General features: G+C 40.3%; 1 protein-coding gene across 2 annotated transcripts in view; it reads right to left on the bottom strand.

Annotated features, from left to right (window-relative positions):
- The window catches only part of CNNM2 (cyclin and CBS domain divalent metal cation transport mediator 2), a 140,124-nt gene that overhangs the window by 35,222 nt on the left and 79,446 nt on the right, over window positions 1-25,456 (bottom strand). The gene's annotated exons all lie outside the window — the stretch shown is intronic.

Genomic DNA, 25,456 nt, shown 5'->3' with positions numbered 1-25,456 from the left:
GAGGGACTTCCTTGGTGGTCCAGTGGCTAAGACGCCGTGCTCCCAATGCAGGGGGCCCGGGTTCGATCCCTGGTCAGGGAACCAGATCCCGAATGCCGCAACTAAAAAAAAAAAAAAGATCCCGCACGAAGCAACGAAGATCCCACGTGCCGCAACTAAGACCTGGCGCAGCCAAATAAATAAATAAATATTAAAAAAAAAAAAAGAAGAAATACCTGAAAGAGAAAAACATTAGGTTGAACATATCTTTTAAGACAATCAATGTTTAAAAGAATTATGTTTGTAGATATCTTTAGAATGTTACTATTATTTTTGACTGGTTGAATTTCACTTCTCCATAAATATCTCTAATGCAGTAAGATTAGAAACATACACTGAGAAAATCCAATCCACGTGGTTCTCAGATTTTGACAGCTGTATCCATGGAGATTTGGGGAAGGTGTGGCTGCCTTCAAGGACATCAGCATTTACATCTGGAAAAGTTCCTGAAATACATGAAAACTACAGATAGCTGCCCGGCACCTCAGAGGCACGCAAATATTCACTAAATGAGCGAATCCACACACTTATCTGAATCCTTCGAAAGTAGTTTTACCTTCAATCTATACAACTTTCCAGGTTAAAATAGTATTTGTCCTACAGCTAACTACCTCCTGCACATTTCTAGAGGTTTCCTCTAGACTTATGTTTTAGGTTACGTCTGGCCTTATTTTTTGAGGTAGTAAATCACATTTTTTCTCGGTCATCATTATTACAGAGTGAAGACTCCATCTTTTTACAGTATGCTCAATATTTCATCTAAGAATTTAAGATTCTGTGTTGTGTTTAATATAAAAATGTTTTGTAAAAAATCACCTATCACCTACAATTTTCCCATCAGGCATACTTTCATCCACTCAAATATATATTGAGTATGTAGTTTATTCGAGCATAGGGCTAAGACATATACATGTCTACCTCCTTAAGAAAACATGACTATTTTTAAAAGACAGATTAGGGCTTCCCTGGTGGCGCAGTGGTTGGGAATCCGCCTGCCGATGCAGGGGACACGGGTTCGTGCCCCGGTCCAGGAAGATCCCACATGCCGCGGAGCGGCTGGGCCCGTGAGCCATGGCCGCTGAGCCTGCGCGTCCAGAGCCTGTGCTCCGCAACAGGAGAGGCCACAGCAGTGAGAGGCCCACGTACCACAAAAAAAAAAAAAAAAAAAAGACAGATTAGAAAAAGATTAATCATATTATAAAAGGACTGCCTTATAAAATGGATCATTTTTAATAGAATTTTATTTTGAAATAACTATGCATTCTTATGCCGTTGTACGAAATAACAGAAAGGTCTCATGTGTTTTCACCCAAGATCCCACATACTTTTGGGAGCATCTTGCAAAACCAAATTGTGTGACAGCACACCTTAACCAGTATACTAACATCAACACGGTAACGTACAGAACATTTCCATCACCACAAGGACCCCTCCCGTTGCCCTTTTACAGTCACGCTCCCTTCCCTTTCCAACCCCCAGAACAAACCATGTTAATAGCTTCTCTGGTAAAGTAAGTGCTTAGTTTTCCACTGACAGTGGCTCTTAAGCTTTAGCTTTTAAGTGTAAACAAATATTTTAAAACTCACAAAATGGTGATCAGGAGGAAAACATTTTTCAGTCAACAAAAACCTGTTTTACATGCAACTTCTGAAAACTCAAGAGTGGGCTTCAGTCCTCACAAGATTAACTAACCAGGCTCCCCTGGTTGAGGCACACAGCAGGCAGTTCTACAACTGTGAATGCTCAGATGGGACTGCTTATAAAAAGCAGCAGAGATACCAGCCCTGATTTAATAAATGTCTGCAGAAGCACCTCTGTGGCAGTATTTTCCAGGCAGCTCCTCTGGCTTCTCTGAATGTGATGGATTTTTGATGTGTCAACTTGGATAGGTAACAGCCCTCAGTAATTCAATTAAACGTGAATCTAGGTGCTGCTGGGATGGGATTTTGCAGATGTAGTTAAAGTCCCTAATGGGTCGACTTTAAGGGTAGCTATCCTGGGTGGGACGGGCTCAATCTACTGAAGGCCTTAAAAGCAGGGTGAAGGCTTTCAGAGAGAGAGAAGATGTTCCACCTGTCGAAAGCTGCTGCAGACCACACCCGTGGGGTTTCCACCTGCTCATGACCTTCCCTCCCTCATGGCCTGCCCTACAAACGCTGTACTTTCTCTTGGACGGCCTCTGCAATTACATAAGCTTGCCCCTTTTAAGAAAATTCCTTAACGAATGTGGTATCTGTCTTCCACTGGTTCTGCTTGTTGAACCATGACTGACCTACTCAGGATCCACACCACAAAGGGATTTAGAAGGCAGATACCAAAGGAAAACTAGGATTAGGGAATTCCCTGGCAGTCCAGCGGTTGGGACTCTACACTTTCACTGCCGAGGGCGCAGATTCAATCTCTGGTTGGGGAACTAAGATCCCTCAAGCCACGTGGCGTGGCCAAAAAGAAAAACCAGGATTAGACTAGGATTAGACTAAGTAATATTTCCCAAACCCAAGACCATGGGTGACTGATTGTCTAGGAAGACAAACTAATATTATGTAGTAATATATGCACTAAATTCCAGAGAGACCTGCTGAATGAACTTGCTGGTAGAAATAGCAAGGAAACTAAATTTTCAGAACAAAAAATTAACCTAGACTGCGATTGTATTTAAAGACAAGAAGCCAAATCATTTACTTATTAAACCATCCACGTGGATTATCCTATTAAGGACAGCCCTGTGGTCCTCCCACCTAACCCAGGATTCCAGGCCACAAATAATAGATGGCCTCACATTCCCACACCACCACCAGCTGTTCATTCTCTTTTGCTTGTTCTTCAGTCTTGCTGCCAGATACGTTAGCCAGAAACCCAAAGTGAGGCAATTAATAGAAGATTCCAGTCACTATGTGACTTGCTTAATGGCCTGTCCAAATGATTTGTGAGAAAAATCTTATGAACCAACAGGATAGAAACTGAAGAGTTTTTTCCATTATTCTCCTCTCCCAGAGTATTTAAAGACTTGGATTTTCCCATCTTTTGGGGAAATATTTTCTTATAAATAGTGAGGCATGCCGGGCATCTCCACTTCATCTTTTTTCGTGGTCTGTACCACTCACTGTACACTCACTGGAATGTTTTCCTAGTAAATGATCAGCAATGGAAAACGTGGCTAAGACAAAGGATGGCTTTCAGGCTGAGATGATGGGAACCTTCCCATCTTTCCCAAGAGATAAGTAGTTCTATAAAACTGCGGGGCTTATTTTAGAACCAATGAGTCTATTTCTGTCTTTCCTTTAGACTTGTAGCTTTCGTAAGGATGATAAATAAGGACTGACCATCTTAGTGAGGTAACAGCCCAAAATATTAGTAATTGCCCAACAAACCCAGTAATAGGAGATTCAAAAAAGGGAAATATACTTCCACTGCTAAGGTAAGGCCAACTATCAGTGTTTTAATTTTATGATTTGCTCTTCTGTTCCTTCCTCGGGTCTTAGTCTTTGGATCAGTAACATTTAGAACTTTGTTTTGCAGTCCAAAACTCTTAACATCAACTGAACTAATTTCTTGGATGATTTCTACAACACAAGGAGGCAAGATCGGTAATTAGACAAAGCAGACATAAAAACATGGTTCTCTTGTGATACAGTGAATAAAAATTACCTAAGTCCATGGATATGGTAGCAGAAAGTTCTAAAAACTCGGAAGAAAAGGGCTACAGTTCTTAGCAGGAGAGAGAGTGAGGAGTTGTCAGGAAAGCTGCAGGTTACTTTGAGACAGTCGTCCCAAATGCATTACAGGAACTGTAAAAATCTGCCACAGAAGGAACGATGATCCACAGTCAGAAAAGTTACTGCAGCTTAAACAGGAAACCCTTCTTGTTCAGGACTGTCACAGCCATAGTTTGTAAAAAGTGCAGCTATTGATTAACGCAATGTAGTGTCAATTAGATGTACATTCCTGAGGTCTTTTATCTGTTGTAGCTTTGTCTTTTTCTTTTCATTACATCAGGTATATTGCCCTGTAAATTGTGGTAGTCGTACCAGGATAAAAAATTAAGGAATTTTTAACTTTTCAAAAAAAAAAAATTACCTAAGTCCAGATGACGTGCCAAAAAACACTACAGACGAAACCACCCCTTACAACATTTGCCTTAGGAGCAGGCATTTTAAGGAGAGAGGTGAGGTCATCTCTTCTTTTAAAACCTGCTTAAAGGGAAAACTAAAGGCTGGTTTTATTAAGGAAAACCTTATCCCCTTTTCTTACTAAAGTCTCCTCTTTTCAGAAGTCCTTCCTGATGACCTCGAGTTGTAATGAGGAAATGGAATTGCTACTTTAAATTATTATACAGTTAATATAAGTTAATAGTTATGTATTATCATATAGTTAATAATCACATGATATGAGGGGAAAGGGCTATCAAAATATCACTGAGTCCTGGAGTTGCAGGGAAAAATGAAGAGTCATCTAGTTCAAATTCTCATCCAGTGGATTAATCCCATCTGCAAATTTTGAGCAAATAATAAACTTGAAAAAATATAAAGGGAGCAAAAATAATGAGTATTTTTCTTGCTGACCTGAGATAATAGAAGTCCTAGCATTTTACTCTTCTTTTTCCTGTCCCTAGAAACCTCAAGCACTTCGTCACCACAGAAGAGAAAAAATGATACATCAGGGCTTCCCTGGTGGTGCAGTGGTTGAGAGTCCGCCTGCCGATGCAGGGGACACGGGTTCGTGCCCCGGTCTGGGAAGATCCCACATGCCGTGGAGCGGCTGGGCCCGTGAGCCATGGCCGCTGAGCCTATGCGTCCGGAGCCTGTGCTCCGCAACGGGAGAGGCCACAACAGTGAGAGGCCCACGTACCGCGAAAAAAAAAAAAAAGATACATCAGATGACTTTAAAAACCAAACATTTTCTGTTTAAAATTCCTTCGCAATTCCTTCTCACCACTCCCATTATCTATCTTTCCTCCCAGTATCTCTTAAAAATGTGTCAGAGACAAAAGAAAGAAGTTTTTGTATTTCTTTTTATTAATTAATTAATTTGGCTGTGCCTGGTCTTAGTTGCAGCATGCGTGATCTTTGATCTTCATTGTGGCATGTGGAATCTTTAGTTGTGGCATGAGGGATCTTCAGTTGCAGCATGTTAGCTCTTAGTTGCAGCAATATGGGATCTAGTTCCCCGACCAGGGATCAAACCCGGGCCCCCTGCATTGGGAGCACAGAGTCTTAACCACTGGACCACCAGGGAAGTCCCAGGTTTTTGTATTTCTATAAGGAAAAACATCCATCAGTAGAGAAGCCTGGTTGAATAAGTTCTCGTAAATCCATACAATGGAATACTATGCAGCCATTAAAACAGGATCAAAGTAGATCTCCCTAAATTGTTATGAAAAGTTACCCAAAATAGATTAAGGAAAAAAAACTGGAATATTTTACATAGTATGATCCTATTTGTATAAATTGTATATGTATAGGAAAATTCTGGCAAGCAATAGTTGGTTAGCAGATGTTTGGTCCCATCCAAAATGTCCGTAAGATATCCTCGATATTCAGTCTTGTCCAAAACCATTTGGCATGGACCAAATATGCTCAGGACGTTTTGGACAGGACCAAACGTTCTACAGGGGAAACAGTTAACAGTAGCTTGTTGACTGAAATTTGTAACCATCAAAAGTTTGTGTCCTACAAACAATAATTTTGATAAAGTCTATTTTGTGTGATTGTCATCAAAAAGTAAAAAAGAATGGAGATTTATAACCACATGCACTACATTATTGTACATAATTCTAACGAGAGAATGTTTGCCTAGGAATAAATGAGAACAGAATCCTCTGTCAACATTAGATGCCCCCTAAGCACCGCTTCAAAATCCTCTCGGTCCCATTGCTCACCCCCTTTCACCGCCGCAGTGACCAGTTCCACACAGGCTCAGATCGGCTTCATGCCCGTATGACCAGTGCAAACAGACATCATCTCATATACAGCTCACGGCCCAGCTCACTGCATCTCTCACTTCTGCCTTGGGACTCCTCCTAAACGGAGAAGGAAATAATGCCCATGGGAAAATACGTCCCCCTCTGTATTCAAGCACCATTCTGAGAGCATCTCACAAGGCTCCTTTAAAAGTCCTAGGTAGGGGACTTCCCTGGTGGTCCAGTGGCTAAGCCTCCATACTCCCAATGCAGGGGGCCAGGGTTTGATCCCAGGTCAGGGAACCAGATCCCACATGCCGCAAGTAAGAGTTCACATGCCGCAACTAAAGATCCCGTGTGCTGCAACTAAAGATCCTGCATGCCACAACTAAAAGATCCCGAGTGCAACAACTAAGACCCGGCGCAGCCAAATAAATACATAAATATTTCCAAAAATAGAAGTCCTAGGTAGGAAAGAACACCTGTTGCCTGTAGCCGAAGTTAACACACTATCACATCCTTGAATTTTCTTCCCTTCCTTCCCATTTCACTTCCCTTGTCCTGAACTCCTGCTCCCTGGGATCCTATTCCAAATAAACGTCCCAGCACGCAAGCCTTTGCATCAGGCCAATGTTCAGGCTAAGACGCCATCAGAAGTTTTTCTACTGACCAGTTTCTGGCTTTGTACATTTCATCCTCTTCTGTTTCCATGATACCAATGTGTCTTAACACCTCTGGCACTGCTATCTCAATACAATGCTGGTTTTGTACCTTTGTGTCACAACACCAGGTGAGCTGGCTCCGTGCAGGAGTATTTCTCGAGGTCATTCCTACACTGGGATGGCTAGCAATAACTATACATTGAAGTGACTGCAAACCCAAACTAAATGTATCCCCAGCTCAACTTCCCCACAGCTAGATTCCAAAAAACGCCTGGGACCATTCCAACATTAGAGACAAAGAGTGAAAGAGGGTAACTAAAAATGCCAAGAGAGAAATTTTGATCAATTGTAGTTAAAATATCTGGATTTTGCAAATTTTACAAAAACACATGACCATGTAAATAAACACATCTGGCTAGGGCCCATGCATGTGAGAAGCATTTAAGTTTAAGGTTAATTAGTTTTATGGTAAATCTGCTTTTCACTACACACTAATCAAGTAAATGTAACAAAAGTAGACAGAACACAAAGACTGAAAAGGATCAAATCTATATACTACCACCATCCCCAGTCTAATCTTCTCTCCTAAACTTCAGAGATAAAAATATTCCAATTGCCTACTTGATCCTCTTCACTCGTCCTATGAGCATCTCAAGTTCAACACGCCCCAAACTAAATCTATCATCTTCTTTACCAAACTTGTTCCTTCACTTCCATTCCTCTTTCTGACTAATGGTACCAGAATATATCAAGTGTGAAACTGTGGGAGTCATCTTAGATTCCTCCTTTTTCTCTAGTTTCACCCTGCTATGGCAAACTGGTTATACACTGTGTTAAGCTGTTGAGTTGTAAATTTAAGACCACCTCCTAAATATCTATTGAATCGCTCCCATATTCCGAGGCATCCCCAACACCAGCTCACCTTAGTTATAAGCCCTCAATATTTCTCTTCTGGACTTCCCTGGTAGCGCAGTGGTTGAGAATCAGCATGCCAATGCAGAGTACACGGGTTCCAGCCCTGGTCCGGGAAGATCCCACATGCCGTGGAGCAACTAAGCCCGTGCACCACAACTACTGAGCCTGCGCGCTAGAGCCCGCGAGCCACAACTAGAGCCCATGTGCCACAACTACTGAAGCCCTTGCGCCTAGAGCCCGTGCTCCACAACAAGAGAAGCCACCGCAATGAGAAGCCCGCGCACCACAATAAAGAGCAGCCCCTGCTCACCGCAACTAGAGAAAGCCCATGTGCAGCAACGAAGACCCAACACGGCCAAAACTAAAAAATATAAGTAAATAAATTTATACAAAAAGATATATATGTTTCTCTTCTGAACTGCAATAACCTTCTAACTTCTCTTTCTAACTTTAATGTAATCTCCCAAAGCCACCTCCCTGATGCCATAGTAATCTTTCTTAAAAGCAAATCTGAATGTGTTATTCTACTGCTTAACATTCTTTAATGGCTTCGCATTGCATTTGGGATAGTTTAAACACTTCAGTATGGCCTACAAAGCTATCATGACATGATCCCTAGCTCTTTCTCTAGCCTCATCTCCTACATCTTTGGTCATGCAATGTCAGAGAACACTTTCTGTCACTCTCCTGTGCTATTTTACGGTTCCCTCTGCCAAGAACACCTTCCTTCCCTTGGCTCCTTTACTCTGATTCTCCCTCAAGGACACAATTCAACTATCGACTCATCCTTGAAGTCTTCCTAACCTCACCTATGCCAATTGGGTTTGATGTCCTGTCTCAGCACTTCCATAGAGCCTTCATTAGCTCCACCAGAGGATTTATTATCCTGTATTATAATATTCTCTCTCCTGTACTATATTGTGAGATTCTTGAAGGCAAGAGTTCTCCTTTATACCTAAAGCCTCATAAGCTAGCACGGTGCCAGGTATATAATTCTGTCAATAAATGCTGAATAAATAGCTCAAATTAATCATAAGAAAATGAGAAGGGGGATGAAGATTAGGGGGGAAAAAACAGTATTATCTCTGCAAGCTCTTGTCATAAGAGGAGACTGTTTTTCTTCCTGGGACACAATGCAGTAAACGAGGCCAATCAGTGACTGCCAGTTGATTGTAATTTTTAGCAACAGTTTCCCAGAAGAGTGACCAATTGTTCTTACCTAATCTAAGGCCTGGTACATAAAAGACTCTCATTTCCTATTTAATTTAATTTTACTGATTTTATTATTTCAGCTCCTATTGGCACCAAATTCTAGAAAAGTTACAATAGAGTTTGTCCCCAGATGAAGCCAGCTTGAAAAACAAGTACAAATCAAACCCTGTGCTCCTTCCTGTTGGGCTTGAGAATATCTTCAAAGAATTTTCATTGTCTTCTTAAATACACAACATGAATTCAGCCTGGAAACCAAGACTCAAATATTGAAATATGATGGTTTGTCAAGTTAAAAAAAAAAAAAGAGAGAGAAAGAAATGAACTTAGCTTAGTAAATGAATGAATGTTCATAAGAAGTCAACGTTCATTTGCTTACACAAAGATTCCTCAAACACCTTTTGAGATATCTGCCCCTCGGTCAAAATGACAACATGTCTTAAGCTTTCTGGGAGTAGGTACAACTGCCTGATAAGAACATCACCTTGGTTCCTGACAACATTCAGAAAAACCTAGGTCATCCTTGGTCACTAATCCCTCACCTAAAAAGTCAGTTTCAGAGCTCAAACATGTGTGCTGGGACCCCAGAGAATCATGTCAGTGACTAAGGGCTTAAACTAAAATTAGACAGATCTGGGTTTGGATCCTTTGGTTCCTGTACACACTAGCTGTGTAACCAAAGACAAGTCAATTACCCTCTCGTGGCCTCTCACTTTAATCATCTGTGAAATAGAGATAAAAATCCCAAGTTTCCATGAAAATTGAATGAAAAAGTTTAGAATTTAACACAGTACCTGGCTCATAGCACGTATGCAATAAACGATAATGGTTATATTCTTGATGAACTTTCTCCTGGTTCCGGAAGCTAATAATCATCTCAAATGAAGATGTATAATACTATTAATATCTATAGAAATAGGAACTTGGGATCACTGGGAATATTCAGCTACAAGCTGCTTGTTTTAAAATAGAGGCTATGGGCTTCTATGAAAAGGGTAATTTACATCACCTGAGCATTCAATCCTATGCAGGCTTAGTTTTAAAGTTCTTCAGCATAGCAACCCCACAAATTGTTCACTCTGTTTCTCAAAACCAAAACTTCGCAGCTGGGTGGATTCAAATGGGTTATGGAGATTGTCCTCCCTCCCCTCTCACCTCTAGAAGTAGTTGCTCCCGCTTACTGGATGAGGCAGTGGGGAGGGCGGCCCATGAAGGAAGCTTGTACAGCCACTGCCTTTGTCATATTTCCTCTGTGAAGAAACAGAAGACTTCAGTTCCTGGGATTGGTTAAGCTCTAGAATAGAGAACTAAGGAACTACTTTGTATTCTCCTAGAAATCTCATCTCTCTTTGTGCATAGCGCCATTGCAGCAGAACTGTTACACATTTTTGCATCTTGATCAGGAAACTGGAAATGATCATGATGAACACAGGTAGCCTGCCATACACCATAAATTGAAGGAAGCTGGCACAGAGCAGAGAAAGACTCAAAGACTGAGGGAACGTGAAGAGGAAAAGCCAGTGAAAGAATAAATTATATACAACAACCATGCCAACCCCGACGTTTGCAAAAACACTGTGACGATTACTATGTTTAAGATCAGAATTGACTTGAGGTCAATATGGTCTCCTCTGGTGCTGGTCATGGATTCATTCAATAAATATTTTTATTGAGCACTCACTGCATGCTAGGCACTGTCCTAAGCATGAGGGATTAAAACAAACACATACAAATAAGACTAGTCTTCACTGTCAAGGAACTAGGAGCCTAGTGTGAAAGACAAGTAAAATTATAACATCGTAGACTCTCTCAAGGGACCTCCATGTGGCAACTTGCTGGTTAACTGACACACTCAATCTCCCTGTGAAACACACCAACTGAGGCCCGCAGCACACTGAAAGCTTCTGGCTAGTAAAACTACTACTCTGCACACTGTACTCACATAGAGTAAACAGAATGTTTACTAAGAATTGGTTATTTTTGTTCCCAAACCTATTTATGACATCTGCACTTGATGCTGCAATTTAAATATTATAGAAACTCATGACAATAAAAAGAAATTCCTGTTTCTATGGAAACTATGATGAACCCTCTGGAAAGAATCAGTAAAAGCCAAGTTGCTTTAAAAAACATAAAACAGGGGCTTCCCTGGTGGCACAGTGGTTGAGAGGCTGCCTGTTAATGCAGGGGACGCGGGTTCGAGCCCTGGTCCGGGAAGATCCCGCATGCCGCGGAGCGACTGGGCCCGTGAGCCAGAACTGCTGAGCCTGTGCGTCTGGAGCCTGTGCTGCGCAGCGGGAGAGGCCGCAATAGTGAGAGGCCCGCGCACCGCAATGAGGAGTGGCCCCCGCTTGCCACAACTAGAGAAAGCCCTCGCACAGAAACGAAGACCCAACACAGCCCTAAATAAATAAATAAATAAATAAAAATAAAAAATAAAAAACCCTCAAAACAAACGTATGGATACCAAGGGGGAAAGAGAGGGGGGACAGGATGAATTGGGAGATTGGGATTGACATATATATGGTACTACGTATAAAACAGATAACAAATGAGAACCTACTGTATAGCACAGGGAACTCGGTGCTCTGTGGTGACCTAAATGGGAAGGAAATCCAAAAAAGAGGGGATATATGTATACATATGGCTGACTCACTTTGCTGTACAGCAGAAACTGACACAGCAGTGTAAAGCAACTATACTCCAATTAAAAAACAAACCAAAAAAACACCTCAAAAACTTATACTGAATTAGGAGTGGGCAAGGGAATCACGAAAAGTGAGGAAAAAAATCTTTAATGATTCTGCACTTTGTATTGTTTTTTCAAAAATCCTTTGTATGGTTTATTCCATTTAAAAAGAAAACTCAAATTTAGAGAATTGAGAGAAGGTATAATATAGATGTTAGATGGTCTCCTTCAACCATTACAGGGAACACAAATCAGCCCACATTCAAAGAAAAAGCAATACTATTTTCCAGTGCCTGTTGAAAACTGATTCAGGCAAAGAACATAAATGGCTGCTAAACATTAACGGAAAGGTTGGAGAAAATAATTTTCATGTGGTACCAAAGTATCACTCCATGAATTACCGTGATGATCCGTGGAAGGGGGGAAACATCTTTACAGTGGAGACGATTGATAGTTGCCACCTTAATCAAGTGATTCAACATTATTAACAGTGAACAACGAGACTGTCACCTGATGTGATGTGCTATGAAATACAGTTCATCCTCTATATTCTTGCCAAAAGTGTTCAATTAAGAATTTGGATCTAATTTCCAGTGTATAGGTAATACAGGAGATCAGAGAAATTAAATGATAATAATGAGAAAACAATCATAGAAACCCAAAATGTAGAATACTCTACCGAAGAACTAGCTTGGTTTCTTTAAAAAGTCAATACCATTATTGGGGCTTCCCTGGTGGCACAGTGGTTGAAAGTCCGCCTGCCGATGCAGGGGACACAGGTTCGTGCCCAGGTCCGGGAAGATCCCACATGCCGCGGAGCGGCTGGGCCCGTGAGCCATGGCCGCTGAGCCTGCGCGTCCGGAGCCTGTGCTCCGCAACGGGAGAGGCCACAACAGTGAGAGGCCCGTGTACCGCAAAAAAATAAAAAGTCAATACCATTATTAATTCTGTTTGGTATCATTATGACACCAGTTTGGTTACGTAAGAACATGTCTTTTTTTTTTTTAAGAGTTGAAAGAGGTAAATTGACATGTCTTGAATTTGTTTTTAAAATAGAGGCAAAGAAAAAAGATAAGTGAAGCAAATATGGCAAAATGTTGATAATTATTGAACCAATGACTATATTGGGGTTAATTGCCTATTTTTACTACTTCTGTATATATGTTCGAAACATAAAGAGTAGAAAACACTCAACATCATGAAAAAACTGAGGGGGGGATTATTCTAGCTTAAAAGAGACATAACCACCAAATGCAATGCACAAACCTTGACTGAATCCATGTTAGAAAAAAACAATTCTAAATGACATTTGGGGAAAATAACAATTAGAAAATCCGAATATAGACTGGGTAGTAAATGATTTGGGGGAACAATGAATTTCTTAGTGATAATGGAATAAGGATGATGTACGAGAAGTAATGCTGAACACTTCAGGGTCAACTGTCATGATGTCGGCAATTTACTTTGAAATGGTTAAAAAAAACATTAAGAACTATCAAATCTAGGAGATAGGTATATGAATATTCATTATACCAGTTTTTAACTTCTCTGTATTTTTGAACATTTTCATAATCAAAAGTTTTAAGTTTTTCAAAGGGTTGCAAAGTGCTTTTTTCAAAATAATATATTTAAGATATGTATATAATTTTTTAAATTCCGTATTTCAGTTAACTTTGTTATTTAGTGAACCAACTAAAAGGTAAGAGGGGAGAGGATCCACACGTGGGGTGCTGATACATACATGTATAACAACCAGCTCTCTGGGGAAAACAGCCCTGGCATGTAGCATTCGCTAGTTTCCAGGGTATGAATATTCCTACCACAACTGATTCCAAATTACTAACATGATGTAACTGAACAAAGAGTTGGGAAGAGATGAGCACGATTGGTCTTTCCAGCCAGTAAGAGCCAGTTCCAACACCACTGAATCCAGATCATAACAGAAGGATACCAGCCATAACAGGAGAGAGGGAGAAGATGGTTTACAGAAAACAAAGCAGCAAGGTCATCAGCCCACAAGGGGCAAGGCAGGGGAGGAGACAGAGGTGTGAACACAGAAGACAACGTATTAAATTATATACAAATATTCAGCGTGATGCTTGGTATACAGGAATCACTAACTTACTAAGCACCTCCTACTATTATTATACTACTATTTTCTAACCTGATGCATAATCTAAAAGGTCGTCTCATCTTTTTAAGATGTCATATGGTGGTTGCTTCTAGGGAGGAGAACTGAATGGCTGGGCAACTTGTAGTCAGGAATGGGAGGAAGCTACTTTATTGCTTTGAGCCTTTTCAATTTTGAAAAATGTGAATGTATTACTTATTCAAAATATAAATGAAATTGAAATCGATAAATTTTAGGACATGGGTCTCTTGAAAGAGCTCTTCTCTCACCTTAAGTCCCTAGCCTGACATGCATGCAGTTATGCATCATTCCTAATGTAAGAATTTAAAAATCAACAACCACAACCAATAAGAAAAGTTCCAAATCATCATGCCCAGCTGACATGGTAGAAACTGCAGTTTAACAGGTCTATTTATATGTGGAAAAGTTAGAATCTTGGCTGCCTCAGTACCCATGATAAGATTCACATGAAATCTTCAATAACTCAGAATGCCACATTTCACTCCAAAATACATTCATTCAACAAATATTTACTGAGCGTCTTCTATGTCTTTGGGTCTGGGAACACACATGAATAGAATTCTCTCTCCAACTCTAAGGAGTTCTAACTTGGCTTTGCAGAGTTTCCTTTACTAGGAATTTATCTAATCTTGGGCAACTATCTTTAGGCCAAAATTACTATTTATATATATGAACAGTAGAAACAATTCTTACTTAAAGGAACCAATATTTTCTCATAAATTTGATGGAAAATACATTTTGTTACATGAATCCTGTCTTGAAACCATAAATTAGAGGTGTATTCTTCTAGGGGGAAAAGGCCATAGAAAAAGGAGTACGTAAACATGATTCTTAGATGATTAGCAGTGGTGAGTCCAATTCTCTGTAGGACTCCGTGCCTCCATGGGCAGGAGTCAAGTGAAGTAGCAGAAGTCAAGATGGAATTGCAATCCTAGGAGTAAAATAATCCCCCTGAAGGCCTCCTCCATCATCAAGGTCAAGTGGGAGCCCCAGAACTCTGTTTCTGGCAAAACCACTCCCCGGACTCCCCTTCAATACCTGCAGCCTCTCCACCAATGTCTGTCTTGGGATCATCGACTAATTTCATCATGCCCTTTACGCCGCTCACAAGAAGCCCAGGACTCCAAGGCCATCCCTTATTTTTTGCCAGCCTCAAGTGGTTTCCTCTCACGCATGCATTCAATAGCACTCTGCTGAAGGCTCAGGAGATCTGTGGAGCTCTCTCTTCTTCGATATTCTCTGAATTCCAGTCTCTTTCACCTCCCTGAATTCTCAACTCCGCCTCCTCAACTCAGGGAGACTGCCAGGTTCTGTTTAGGTCGCCCCTCCTTGTACCGCGACCTCCATCCAGGTAGAAAGCTGGGGCAATCATAAGGGCTCACCTTATCTCAAGGATCATTTTCCTGCCCTGCCTGCTGTCCAATGTCTGAAAACCACTATTTCAATATACTTTGTACAGCTTTCTGCTTGTTTAAGGAAGGAGGGTAAAGCTGGTCCCTGTTACTCCACACAGGCACAAATGGAAGTCTCTTTTCCATTTAATGTTTATTTTCCATCCTAATTTAGTCACTTTCTTCCACCGTCACTCCCTTGACCTTGTCATTCACAATTACTGCAATCCCTCATTATCTCAATTCCGAACGTCTACTCTCCAACCACCATCTCCTATTTTTTTTTTTTTAGGACACTCCTGCTAGTACCCCAATTCCAACAATCCTTTGCCTTTCTTTCAATCCGTTGTTTCCACCACCCTTACTTGTCCTCTTTCCCCTCCTAATCTAGCTCTACTTCATTCCATTGTCAATCATTTTAATTAGACCCTCAACTCCCTGGCCCCCCTCCATCTTATTTGCTTGGCTAAGCAACAACCCGGGTTAAATGCAACTCATTATCTAAGAAATAGTACGTATTTTATGTTTTAACTTATTTATTGTCTTCTATTCCACTAGAAGGACAGCTCTATGAAGGCAAGGATTCTCATTTTCTTCGTTTACTGCTGTATTCCCAAAGCTGAAAACGGTCCCCAATAAATGGATGATACTCAATTATTTCTTGACTGGTTTAAATAATAAAATCCAATGCTCAACATAAGTATTCAAATGAAAACACTAAAAGTGAAATGTATCATTGTTTCTAGAATATCAAACTGCTTCTTGCTGTAAGAGACATCATTAAAAAAAGCAGATAATGTGTATATACTTCCGGCCCTATTTTTTTTTTTTTTTACAACCTCTCTTTAATGATTTTTTTGTAATGTTATATACATGGTTCTGACAAGATGTCAAACTAGAGTGGGCTCCCAACAGAATCCTGGAGATCCCAGAGACAGGTTAATAAAACTGTCACACTAATATAAAAGCTGTGAGAAAAACCTCAGGCAACAGAGAGCAGCCAGGTTTCAGCTGGGAGGAGAGGCCCATGCTAGGCTCTGAGCAGGTAGCATGGAGGAGACCAGGAAGAGAGAGGTTTCTTTACCTGTGTTTCTTTCTCTATGTTGCTCCTGCTTTCTTGGCCCCCACTGCTCATAGCACTCTCCTGCCCAGCTGGCTCTACCAGCAGTATTAGGGTGGCATGCTCAAGTGGGCTGGGCTGGGGAACAGTTAAACATACGTACAAGCAACTGCAAAGTCCTAAGTGTATCTTCCTCTTCCTACCCTCCTTCCCAGCCGGAGTAAGAGGAGGACTATCGTCAGAGAAAGCTCTCAGAAGCACGAGCCAGTGCCTCTGTTTTTGCTTGGGAGTCCAGGGATCCATCAACAGATGACATGGTTAAAGAGCCAGAAAAAATGGATTCATAGAGAAGACAGATGAGCTCATCTTAGGGGCACAACTGCTATAGAGAAAAACAAAATTAAAGCACCTATATCAGCCAACATCAAGCTAATGGATCAGTATGGAAAATAAATTAGCAACTATCTTCAAAGAGGGACCATAACTGGAAACATGCAGTAAGAACAGGAAGTTTTAAAATAAGAACTAGAGTTAATGGTATGAAAAAAATGGTATGAAAAAGAGCCAAGATAATAAAGAACCCAATAGCTGGGCTGAAGAGCCAAAGATCAGGTTAAGAAACTCTCCTAGAATATATTAGGGAGGGGAAAAAAGGATGGAAAAAAGAAACATCAAGAGGTAGAGAACAGAAGTGGAAGCATCAATATACCTATGTCATGAGGCCCAGAGGAAAGGGAGGAGGAAAAATCAGAAGGAGAAAATATTTGAACAAGAAAAAACTGAGGGTTCCCAAATTTAGAAAAAGATGTAAGACCTCGGACTGAAAAAAAACCCATAAAAAGGGAAAAGAAGAGGGGGAAAAAATTTAAAACTAGTCACAGTATAATGAAATGAAAGAACAACAAAAGAAAAAAATTACTAAAGTTGGGCTTCCCTGGTGGCGCAGTGGTTGGGAGTCCGCCTGCCGATGCAGGGGACACGGGTTAGCGCCCCGGTCCGGGAAGATCCCACATGCCACGGAGCGGCTGGGCCCGTGAGCCATGGCCGCTGAGCCTGCGCGTCTGGAGCCTGTGCTCCGCAACGGGAGAGGCCACAACAGTGAGAGGCCCGCGTACCGCCAAAAAAAAAAAAAAAAAAAAAATACTAAAGTTTAGCAGAGAAGTAAATCACTTATAAAGGAAAAACAAGAATCACGTTGACTCCAGAATTCTCAAAAGCAACACTGGTTCTAAGAAGTCAACGGAGTGATAGGTTCAAAGGGATGAGGAAAAAAAATTCAAACTTAAAAATAAGAAATACATATTCTGGAATACACTATAAAAATGGGAAAGGTAAGTAAATAACTTATCAAGTTTATTACTGTCTAAATAAGGTACAAAACAAAAAGTAAACCCATAGCAATTCCAGAACTAAAATTCTTTAAAAATCAAAGCACTTTGGAGGGGGCCCGGTAGGGGGGGGGTGTAGGGACTGAAGGGTATAGAGAGGAAGATGAACACTTCTAAGATACTAGTATTTTTTTGAAGTGTGTGTGGGGAATACACACATTTAAAGGTTTAAAATAGGGAAAGATTTTCAATAGGAACAAACACCAGTATATATATTATCAAAATAAGAGTTAAGGACAACTACCAAAACAATAAAACTAGAATGTATAACTTTCAAACAGAAGGACTATTAAATTTAGCCAATAGATGGTAGGAAGAAGACAGCAAAAATAAGCAAACAGAAAACATGAAATAAAATAGCTTAAAAAGTCAAAATACAGAAATATTTCATGATCGATATAAATGGGTTTAGCTCACTGACATTCACAGAATAACTTTTTAAAAGATGCAGGTAATATATGCTCACTGTACAGAAAATATGATGAAGTAATTTGGAAAACAATTAGAATCTAATGAAGAAATTAAAAATCACCAATAAAATCCCATCTTTCAGACATTTTTCTCTACTGAAGTGTTTATTACATATTTTCCACAAAAAATACCTTTTTTTGCACTTAAGTCTGAAAATCTTTGCATATCAATCAACGTGGAACCTTATAACGATTTTTAGTGGGTAAATTGTAGTTCTATTTCATATCACCATAATTGTTAGATATCCAGTGTATTTCATTTCCTCTGGGTTAGACATTTCACAGTTGTTTCCAATCTTTCATCTTTCATATAATGTTTGATGCTTCCTCCTGGGAAAACTACCCTTCCCTGACCTCCACAGGATTTAGAGAAGGCCCACAGAGTTTTATGTAATAAGACTGCCCCCTCCATCACTTGGCTCTCCTTCTCAACTGGAGAATTCTCATCATCACATTCAAGGCGCCAAACATTTCCCATCTTTAAAACTGAAAAAGCTCTCCAGATTCCCTCTCTTCCCTGTTATCATTCCATTTCTCTACTGTTCTTTATAGCAAAACCCTTAACGGAACTGTCTCCATTCACTGTCTCTATTTCCTCATCTTTCCTGTTCTATTCAATATGTTCCAAACTAGTCGTATCCAATGAAACTACTTTTATGAAGGTCCCCAATGACCTCTTATTTGGATAAATTCCAAGATCAATTCTTAGCCCTCATCTCACTCAATTTTCGATTACTCCTTTCCTGAAACAGTCTCTTCACTTCGCTTACACACTTCCCTGGTTTCTCTCCTTAACGGCCACTCCATCGCAAGCTCCCTTGCTAGTTCCTCTCATTCCCCCGACCTCTAGAAGACAGAGTACCCTTGCTCTTCATTCTTGGATCTCTTCTGTTCTCTATGGACACTTACTCACTTGAGTAATTATCTCATTTAGTGTCAAAGTTTTAAATATCATTTATACATCCAACATGCCTACCTGCATCTCCATCCAGATCACTCCTTTGAATGCCAGATTTATATATCCGACTGCCTACCTGACATCTCCACCAGGCTGTCTACCAAGAATATGAAACCTTCTTTCTCTCAATCTGTTCCTCCTTTAGTGGGGGAAGGGATGTACCAACATTCACCGAAATTAGTTGCTCAAGCCAAAAACCTAGTCTTCATCCTTAACTTTTTCCTCACTTCTAATCCTCTGAAAAACATCTAGAAGTTGATCTTCTCTCACCACCCACACTGACCCCCTTGGTCCCAGCCACTATTATCTCTCACCTGAACTGCAACAGCTTACTAACTGGTCTCTCTGCCTTACTCTCACTCTCTACGATAAATTGTTTGCAGAATACCCAAAGTAATCTTTTCAAGTTCACTAAGATTCTGTCACTCCCCTGCTCAAAAACTCCCCGTCGCACTTAGAGTAAAAACCTCCCACCATGTCCTGCAAGGCCTTGCTGACCCCTGCGGACCTTTGTAACTTCATGCCCCACCACTCCTGGCTTCCTTTTCTCTAGATGTTTCTTGCTGTTCCTTGAATATGCCAAACATACTCCTGCCTAAGGATCTTTGCTCTCTCTGTTCCCACTTGTGGACCACTCTTCTCTCGATTTTCGTGTTTCTTAGTCCCCCACTTCATTCAGGTCTCTGCTCAAATGTCACCCCTTATGCGGCCTTCCCTCACCATCCCATCTAAAAACAGCTCCCCCCTGCCCCAGTCAAAGGTCCTCTTTCTATGCTATACGTAGCACTTATCAGTATCTGATATTATATTTCATATTTAGTTGCTTAGTCTGCTCCCCACTTAGATACAGAATGCACGAAGGCAGGGACATTATCCTCTTGACACTGTGTCCTCCGTGCCTGGAACATTGTCTGGCACATAAAGGTACCAAATCTTTGAGTAATACTGACTGCACATCCTCAGCCACACATCTTCATGTATTTGTCTATTACGGGCTAATGATGCATCTTTTCCTCCCCCCACAAAAAAATCAAGAGATTCAGACAAGAACAATGTAGAAAAAATGTGTTATTACAAAATATTTCAGACGTAAACAGTATAAAAGAGAACAAACATCCATGTACCTATCATCTACTTTAAGGAATAAAACATTATAAATACAGTTGAGCCCCAGGAATACCCACCCACTCCACTGAGGCAGGTTAATATTGGATTTGAAGAAAAATAAAGGAGAGAAAAGTATTTTTTGATTCACCTATTTTTCTCATCTGCTTTTTTAAAAAATGAAAATAAAACTATTTGACAAAGTACTGTAAGTACTTAAAAAAAGGGGGGGTGGGGAACAAGGCTCCATAATGCAGTGAGATTGGTGGGTTTTGAACAGAGAAAACAAAAGAAAGGGGAGAAGAAATACTAGGGAAGTGGGCAAAAGGAAGCAGAGGCCTGGTGGGGTATTCATGGCGATACCAGGAGGAGGAGCAAGGCAAGTTAGGAACTAGGTGCTGGTAATCTATCTTCCCTACTGAACATGTGATTACAGAAGGATTACAAATCAAGCCTGGCTGAGGGATCAGGATCTAATGAGGTACACACCACAGAAAGTTTAGACAACATTGATGTCGTCACAGTTTGACACAGAAGCATATATCGAAGTTGCTAAGTGAATGCTGCTGTGTATGACAGGGGAAACAAGCTGGTGGCTCAAAGCATAAGTGGAAGAGAGATGGAAAATCTTTTTAATTAGAAGAATACTTTAAGGATTTAATAAAGTTAAACTGGAAACTCCATGACCCATTAAAAATAGATCTTTTAGATCTTTGTCACTAAAGAGCAGTATCAGTAATCCAACAGAACAATCTCATATGTAATCAAATTTCTAACATATCTAATAGTATCTAACACTATTCTCCCACAAAAGCTACTGGCTCCGCAGAGAATATCTGACTCTAATCTTGGGGGTGGGAGGTGGGTAGGGGGGGACACATCAGGATGGGACTGGAATACCTTGTTTTATTTTACTGGATTTATTATCTTTTTGTTGTGTTTTAAAGGTTTAAAGAAAATAGGCTTTTAAAAATCATAATTTTAGTAAGCTAAACTCTGACCAAAGCGTAAGTTACTCAGGGGCTGCCTGGGATAGTAGAACCAGAGAGCCTACATTCAAATTCCTGCCCTCTATCCCACTTCAGGCAAAAGGTACTTGAATTTTTGTGCCTCATGGTCTTCATTTGTAAAAACAAAATAATAATAATAGCACCTGCACCAAAGTCCTTGTGAGGATTAAGTGAGTTAACACATATAAAGCACTTAAACAGCTAGAGAAAATTGTAAGTGCTCTACAAATGTTAGCTATAATTATTATCATCAGCATTATTATTATTTTTTTTTTTTTTGCGGTACGCGGGCCTCCCACTGTTGTGGCCTCTCCCGCTGCGGAGCACAGGCTCCGGACGCGCAGGCTCAGCGGCCATGGCGCACGGGCCCAGTCGCTCCGTGGCATGTGGGATCTTCCCGGACCTGGGCACGAACCCGTGTCCCCTGCATCGGCAGGCGGACTCTCAACCACTGCGCCACCAGGGAAGCCCTATCATCAGCATTATTGATAAAACCTGACAAGGCTACGCATACCTTGAGGCCAAGAACAATGTCTTATTTGTCTCTATATTTCCAGCATTTAGCACACTTCCTGGTACCCAACAGGTACTCAATAAATATTGCCTGAATTTAACTGAGTAATTCTAAAATTCTAGCCATTAGGTTGTAGGTTGCAAGCTTTAACACATTAAGGGAACCACCATGATAAATGGCAGGAGCAAAGATAAAAGGGCCAATAAAAACAAGACCCCAAATCTTATACCGTCAAAAAAATATTGTTTCTTGGGTATTTAAAAAATTTATTCTGGGTTTCTCAAGGTCTACCTTGTACTAAGGGAGTTTGATTGGGATCAGATAGTAATAGTGGATCAAAATCTAGACCCTTGCTTCCCTGGTGGCACAGTGGTTGCGAGTCCGCCTGCCGATGCAGGGGACGCGGGGTTCGTGCCCCGGTCCGGGAGGATCCCACATGCCGCGGAGCGGCTGGGCCCGTGAGCCATGGCCGCCGCTGAGCCTGCGCGTCCGGAACCTGTGCTCCGCAACGGGAGAGGCCACAGCAATGAGAGGCCCTCGTACCGCAAAAAAAAAAAAAATCTAGACCCTCAGTCTAGAATTACACTAGATTCACTAAAGAATGAGATTCTCCCCCACAATAAATGTAATCTAACAGTTCCCTGTAGAATTAAATTACTTTAACTTTTTCCAACCACCAAAACTTGTTTCTGAATTAAAGTACAATACAGCCTTAACCCATTCAATTCGGGACACCCTTTTGATTTTCCATTGCTCTTGGATTTTCCAGCAGTTTAGTCTCATTTGGGTTAATTACCAGTACTCTAGATGGAAAATTTTCCTGGTAGGTTGTTCCATTCATAGCCATTTAGAAAGCAGTGCTTGCGTCAGACTCTGTTTTCTGCTTGGATAAAGGGGGCTGTTACTTCAAACCCCAATTTTTCTTGGCGTCCCATAGTCACACCTCATTGAGTACACCCTGTGCTTACCTTCTACAAATGACCTTTCAAAGCAACATGCTTCATCTAACCCGCCAAGTTAGTAGATTTACCTTTCCTTAGAGTACTGATTAAGGCCAAAGAGGTTCTAATTCCATCAACAGACATCACATGACTGCAGTAATAGTAATAATTCGTCATTATTGAGGGCCTGTGTATGTTAGGCACTGTGTTTGTATATCTCATTTAATTATACAAGAACCCCATGAAGAAGATATTAATTCCATTTTATAAATCACAAAACTGAGACTTAAAAAGACTAACATTCCCTGGGTTTCTGTCCTCCCTTCAAAGGACTCTAAGTAGATTACTCAAAACGTTTCCTCACACACAATAGGGCCTGCTGAACTACTGTCTTCATTTTATAAGAAATGGAAGGTCAAAGGTTTTATAGCTAAGAAGTACACAGACAAACATGAATTCTAATTGATTCCAAAATCCATCTTGTTAATTATCTTGCTATGCTATCTGTACAACTGAATAAGGCCTTTCATAGAACCTCCTTCCACTCTCAGCTAAGGAATGAAAAATCTGCCTGAAAAGGTTCTATTTTGTATTGTAAAAGAAGGAAAATGAAGGAAGGAAAGGCTATGGCAACTTCTGTCTCCGAAGGGTCTGAAGCTCTTATTTAAAACAGCAGATTAGATAAAAGAAACTGGCATCCAGACCCAGATAAGATGGTTTATCAGAGACACTAGTCTGTCATCTTCTCGGTCTGCCGACTTTCCAAATAAAGTCATATTCCTTATCTCTACACCTTGTCTCTGATTCATTGGCCTGTCATGGGGCGAGCAGAGCGAGCTTGGACTCGGTGCCAGCCTGAGGCCCTTTCTGATGAGGAACATGAACAAGACCCCAAAGACCCTAAAACTCCAATTTGCATGACTAGAGCCCATCCTTCCAACCTGTGATACTGAACAGAGAAGAATATCTGTGCTCATTTGGGTAGACTCCTAGGTACTCCAGAACATGGAAAGGAACCAAGAGGGAAAAAACTCCCCTTGAAGAAAGAAATACTGTTTCCTGGAGGGAGGAGGTGGTTTTCCGGCTGAGAGATAGAAGGGGGATTGGATAAAGGCAGAGAGCAAATCAAAGGTGACAAAGCCACGTATGGGGGAAACACAGATGCAAGGGAGAAAAGCATCTACATTAGCTGTACTGGCACTGTCCGATAGAAATAAAATGTAAACTTAAAAAAATAAAATAAAAATAAAACAGATTATACCAAACTGACTAGGATCACAGTGAAATCATTAAGTACTGAACTCTTTCTAGAACATTCTTCAATGTCTTTAGAACTTCAGTAAATTGCTTTACTTCCAGGTAAATAAATTCAACCATTTTTTGCAATTCAACTTAAGATTTTTTTTTTTTTGCGGTACGCGGGCCTCTCACTGTTGTGGCCTCTCCCGTTGCGGAGCACAGGCTCCGGACGCGCAGGCTCAGCGGCCATGGCTCACGGGCCCAGCCGCTCCGCGGCATGTGGGATCTTCCCAGACCGGGGCACGAACCCGTGTCCCCTGCATCGGCAGGCGGACTCTCAACCACTGCGCCACCAGGGAAGCCCCAAGATTTTATTTTTAATACATGTGTCAAGTCACCTGTCTTTTCTCTCAAAACCCAAATACATGCTATCCTGCAACAGCCCAGTTTTGATTGATGAACTTGCACTTCTGTCAGTAATTCTTACTGACAGAAAGTATTTTTAAAATTCAACCTAGTGTTCAATGTTCAATTTAACTCTTAAAAAATCAGTTATACCAGGTTATTTCCTAATAACAGTATCTCTAGCAAGGTTTGTTGGGTTTTTTTGTTTGTTTTAAGTACTTGTTTTTTCAAATGAGCTTAGAATTTAAAATGGGAATTCAAGGAGCACTCATGCAGTATTTACTAATTATCAAACTTTCATCGAGCTCAATAATTTAACATTCCAACTAGAAAATTGTATTATTAAATACTCCTGACCTGAAACCTACAGCTGTATGTTGCAATCTAATCTTACACAAAAAGTGCAAAAGTATCCTCAATTCTGCAGCTTAAAGGTGTTCACAAAATTGAGCCCAAATAATGTCCTAATCACATAAATTAACATCTCCCTAATTAAGGACTGATATAAAATTTACTTTACTAAGCAAATAGCTTATTGTATATTAATAGTATAAACTGACTACAATTCTATTAGACAATGTTTAAAATAGACAAGAAAGGTTTATTTTAGTTTGATATATATTGCATGCAACTGCTTTCCAGGAAGAATGAAAGCCTACTTTTCTATACCCTTAACAATGGATAGTCAATCTTTGCATTTCATTTAATGAAATGTGTAAAATATGATGTCTTGTTGATTACTAGGTTAGACTTAACATAGTTTCATGTTTTTGACTACTGGTATTCTTTTTTTCATATCCTCTATTTTTCTACTGGCATATTTATCCTTTTAAAGTTTTATTTAAAAGCGCTTTGTAAATTAAGTATTTTGTGCTATCATTTCTTTTGCAAATATTTATCCTAATCTGTGGTTGTCTTTTAACAGATTTGGCTATAACCCAAAAACTATTAATCTTTTCCTCCATGAATTCTGGGTTTTGTGTAATCTTAGAAAGGCCTTCCAATCACAAGTATAAAAACAATGTATTCTCCTGCAGTTGATCTACCTGCAATTTGTTCTGGCCCAAGAGGTGGCCACCTCCTTCTTTTGAGTGTCGTATATACTCCTAAATTCTAAAATTCTAAGTTGATCAAAAAGTGTATCACATTCATATTTTTCATGACTTTAAAAAGTTTAGATCTATTCCACCCTCACTAGTTGTCATCTGTTTTTCTAAACAAGAATACTTTGTAGCCCAAGTCATCCTCTTAACTATGTTAGTTATCCTTTTCCAACTCAATCATGTTTTTCCTGTATTATTGTATCCAAAACTGAAACCGATACTTCAGATGTAATAAATAAACCGATACTTCATTTTAATATATGACCAGGATGGTGCCTCTGTTAGGTTTCATATTTCTTTTTTCTGTT

Source organism: Aethalodelphis obliquidens, unplaced genomic scaffold, assembly GCF_003676395.1.
Source record: "Aethalodelphis obliquidens isolate GAN/ISIS:26980383/991018 unplaced genomic scaffold, ASM367639v1 scaffold11, whole genome shotgun sequence".
In the NCBI taxonomy this organism is placed as follows: Eukaryota; Metazoa; Chordata; class Mammalia; order Artiodactyla; family Delphinidae; genus Aethalodelphis; species Aethalodelphis obliquidens.
Note: the sequence above shows the minus strand (reverse complement) of the source record. Positions and strands in the feature narration are given on the sequence as shown.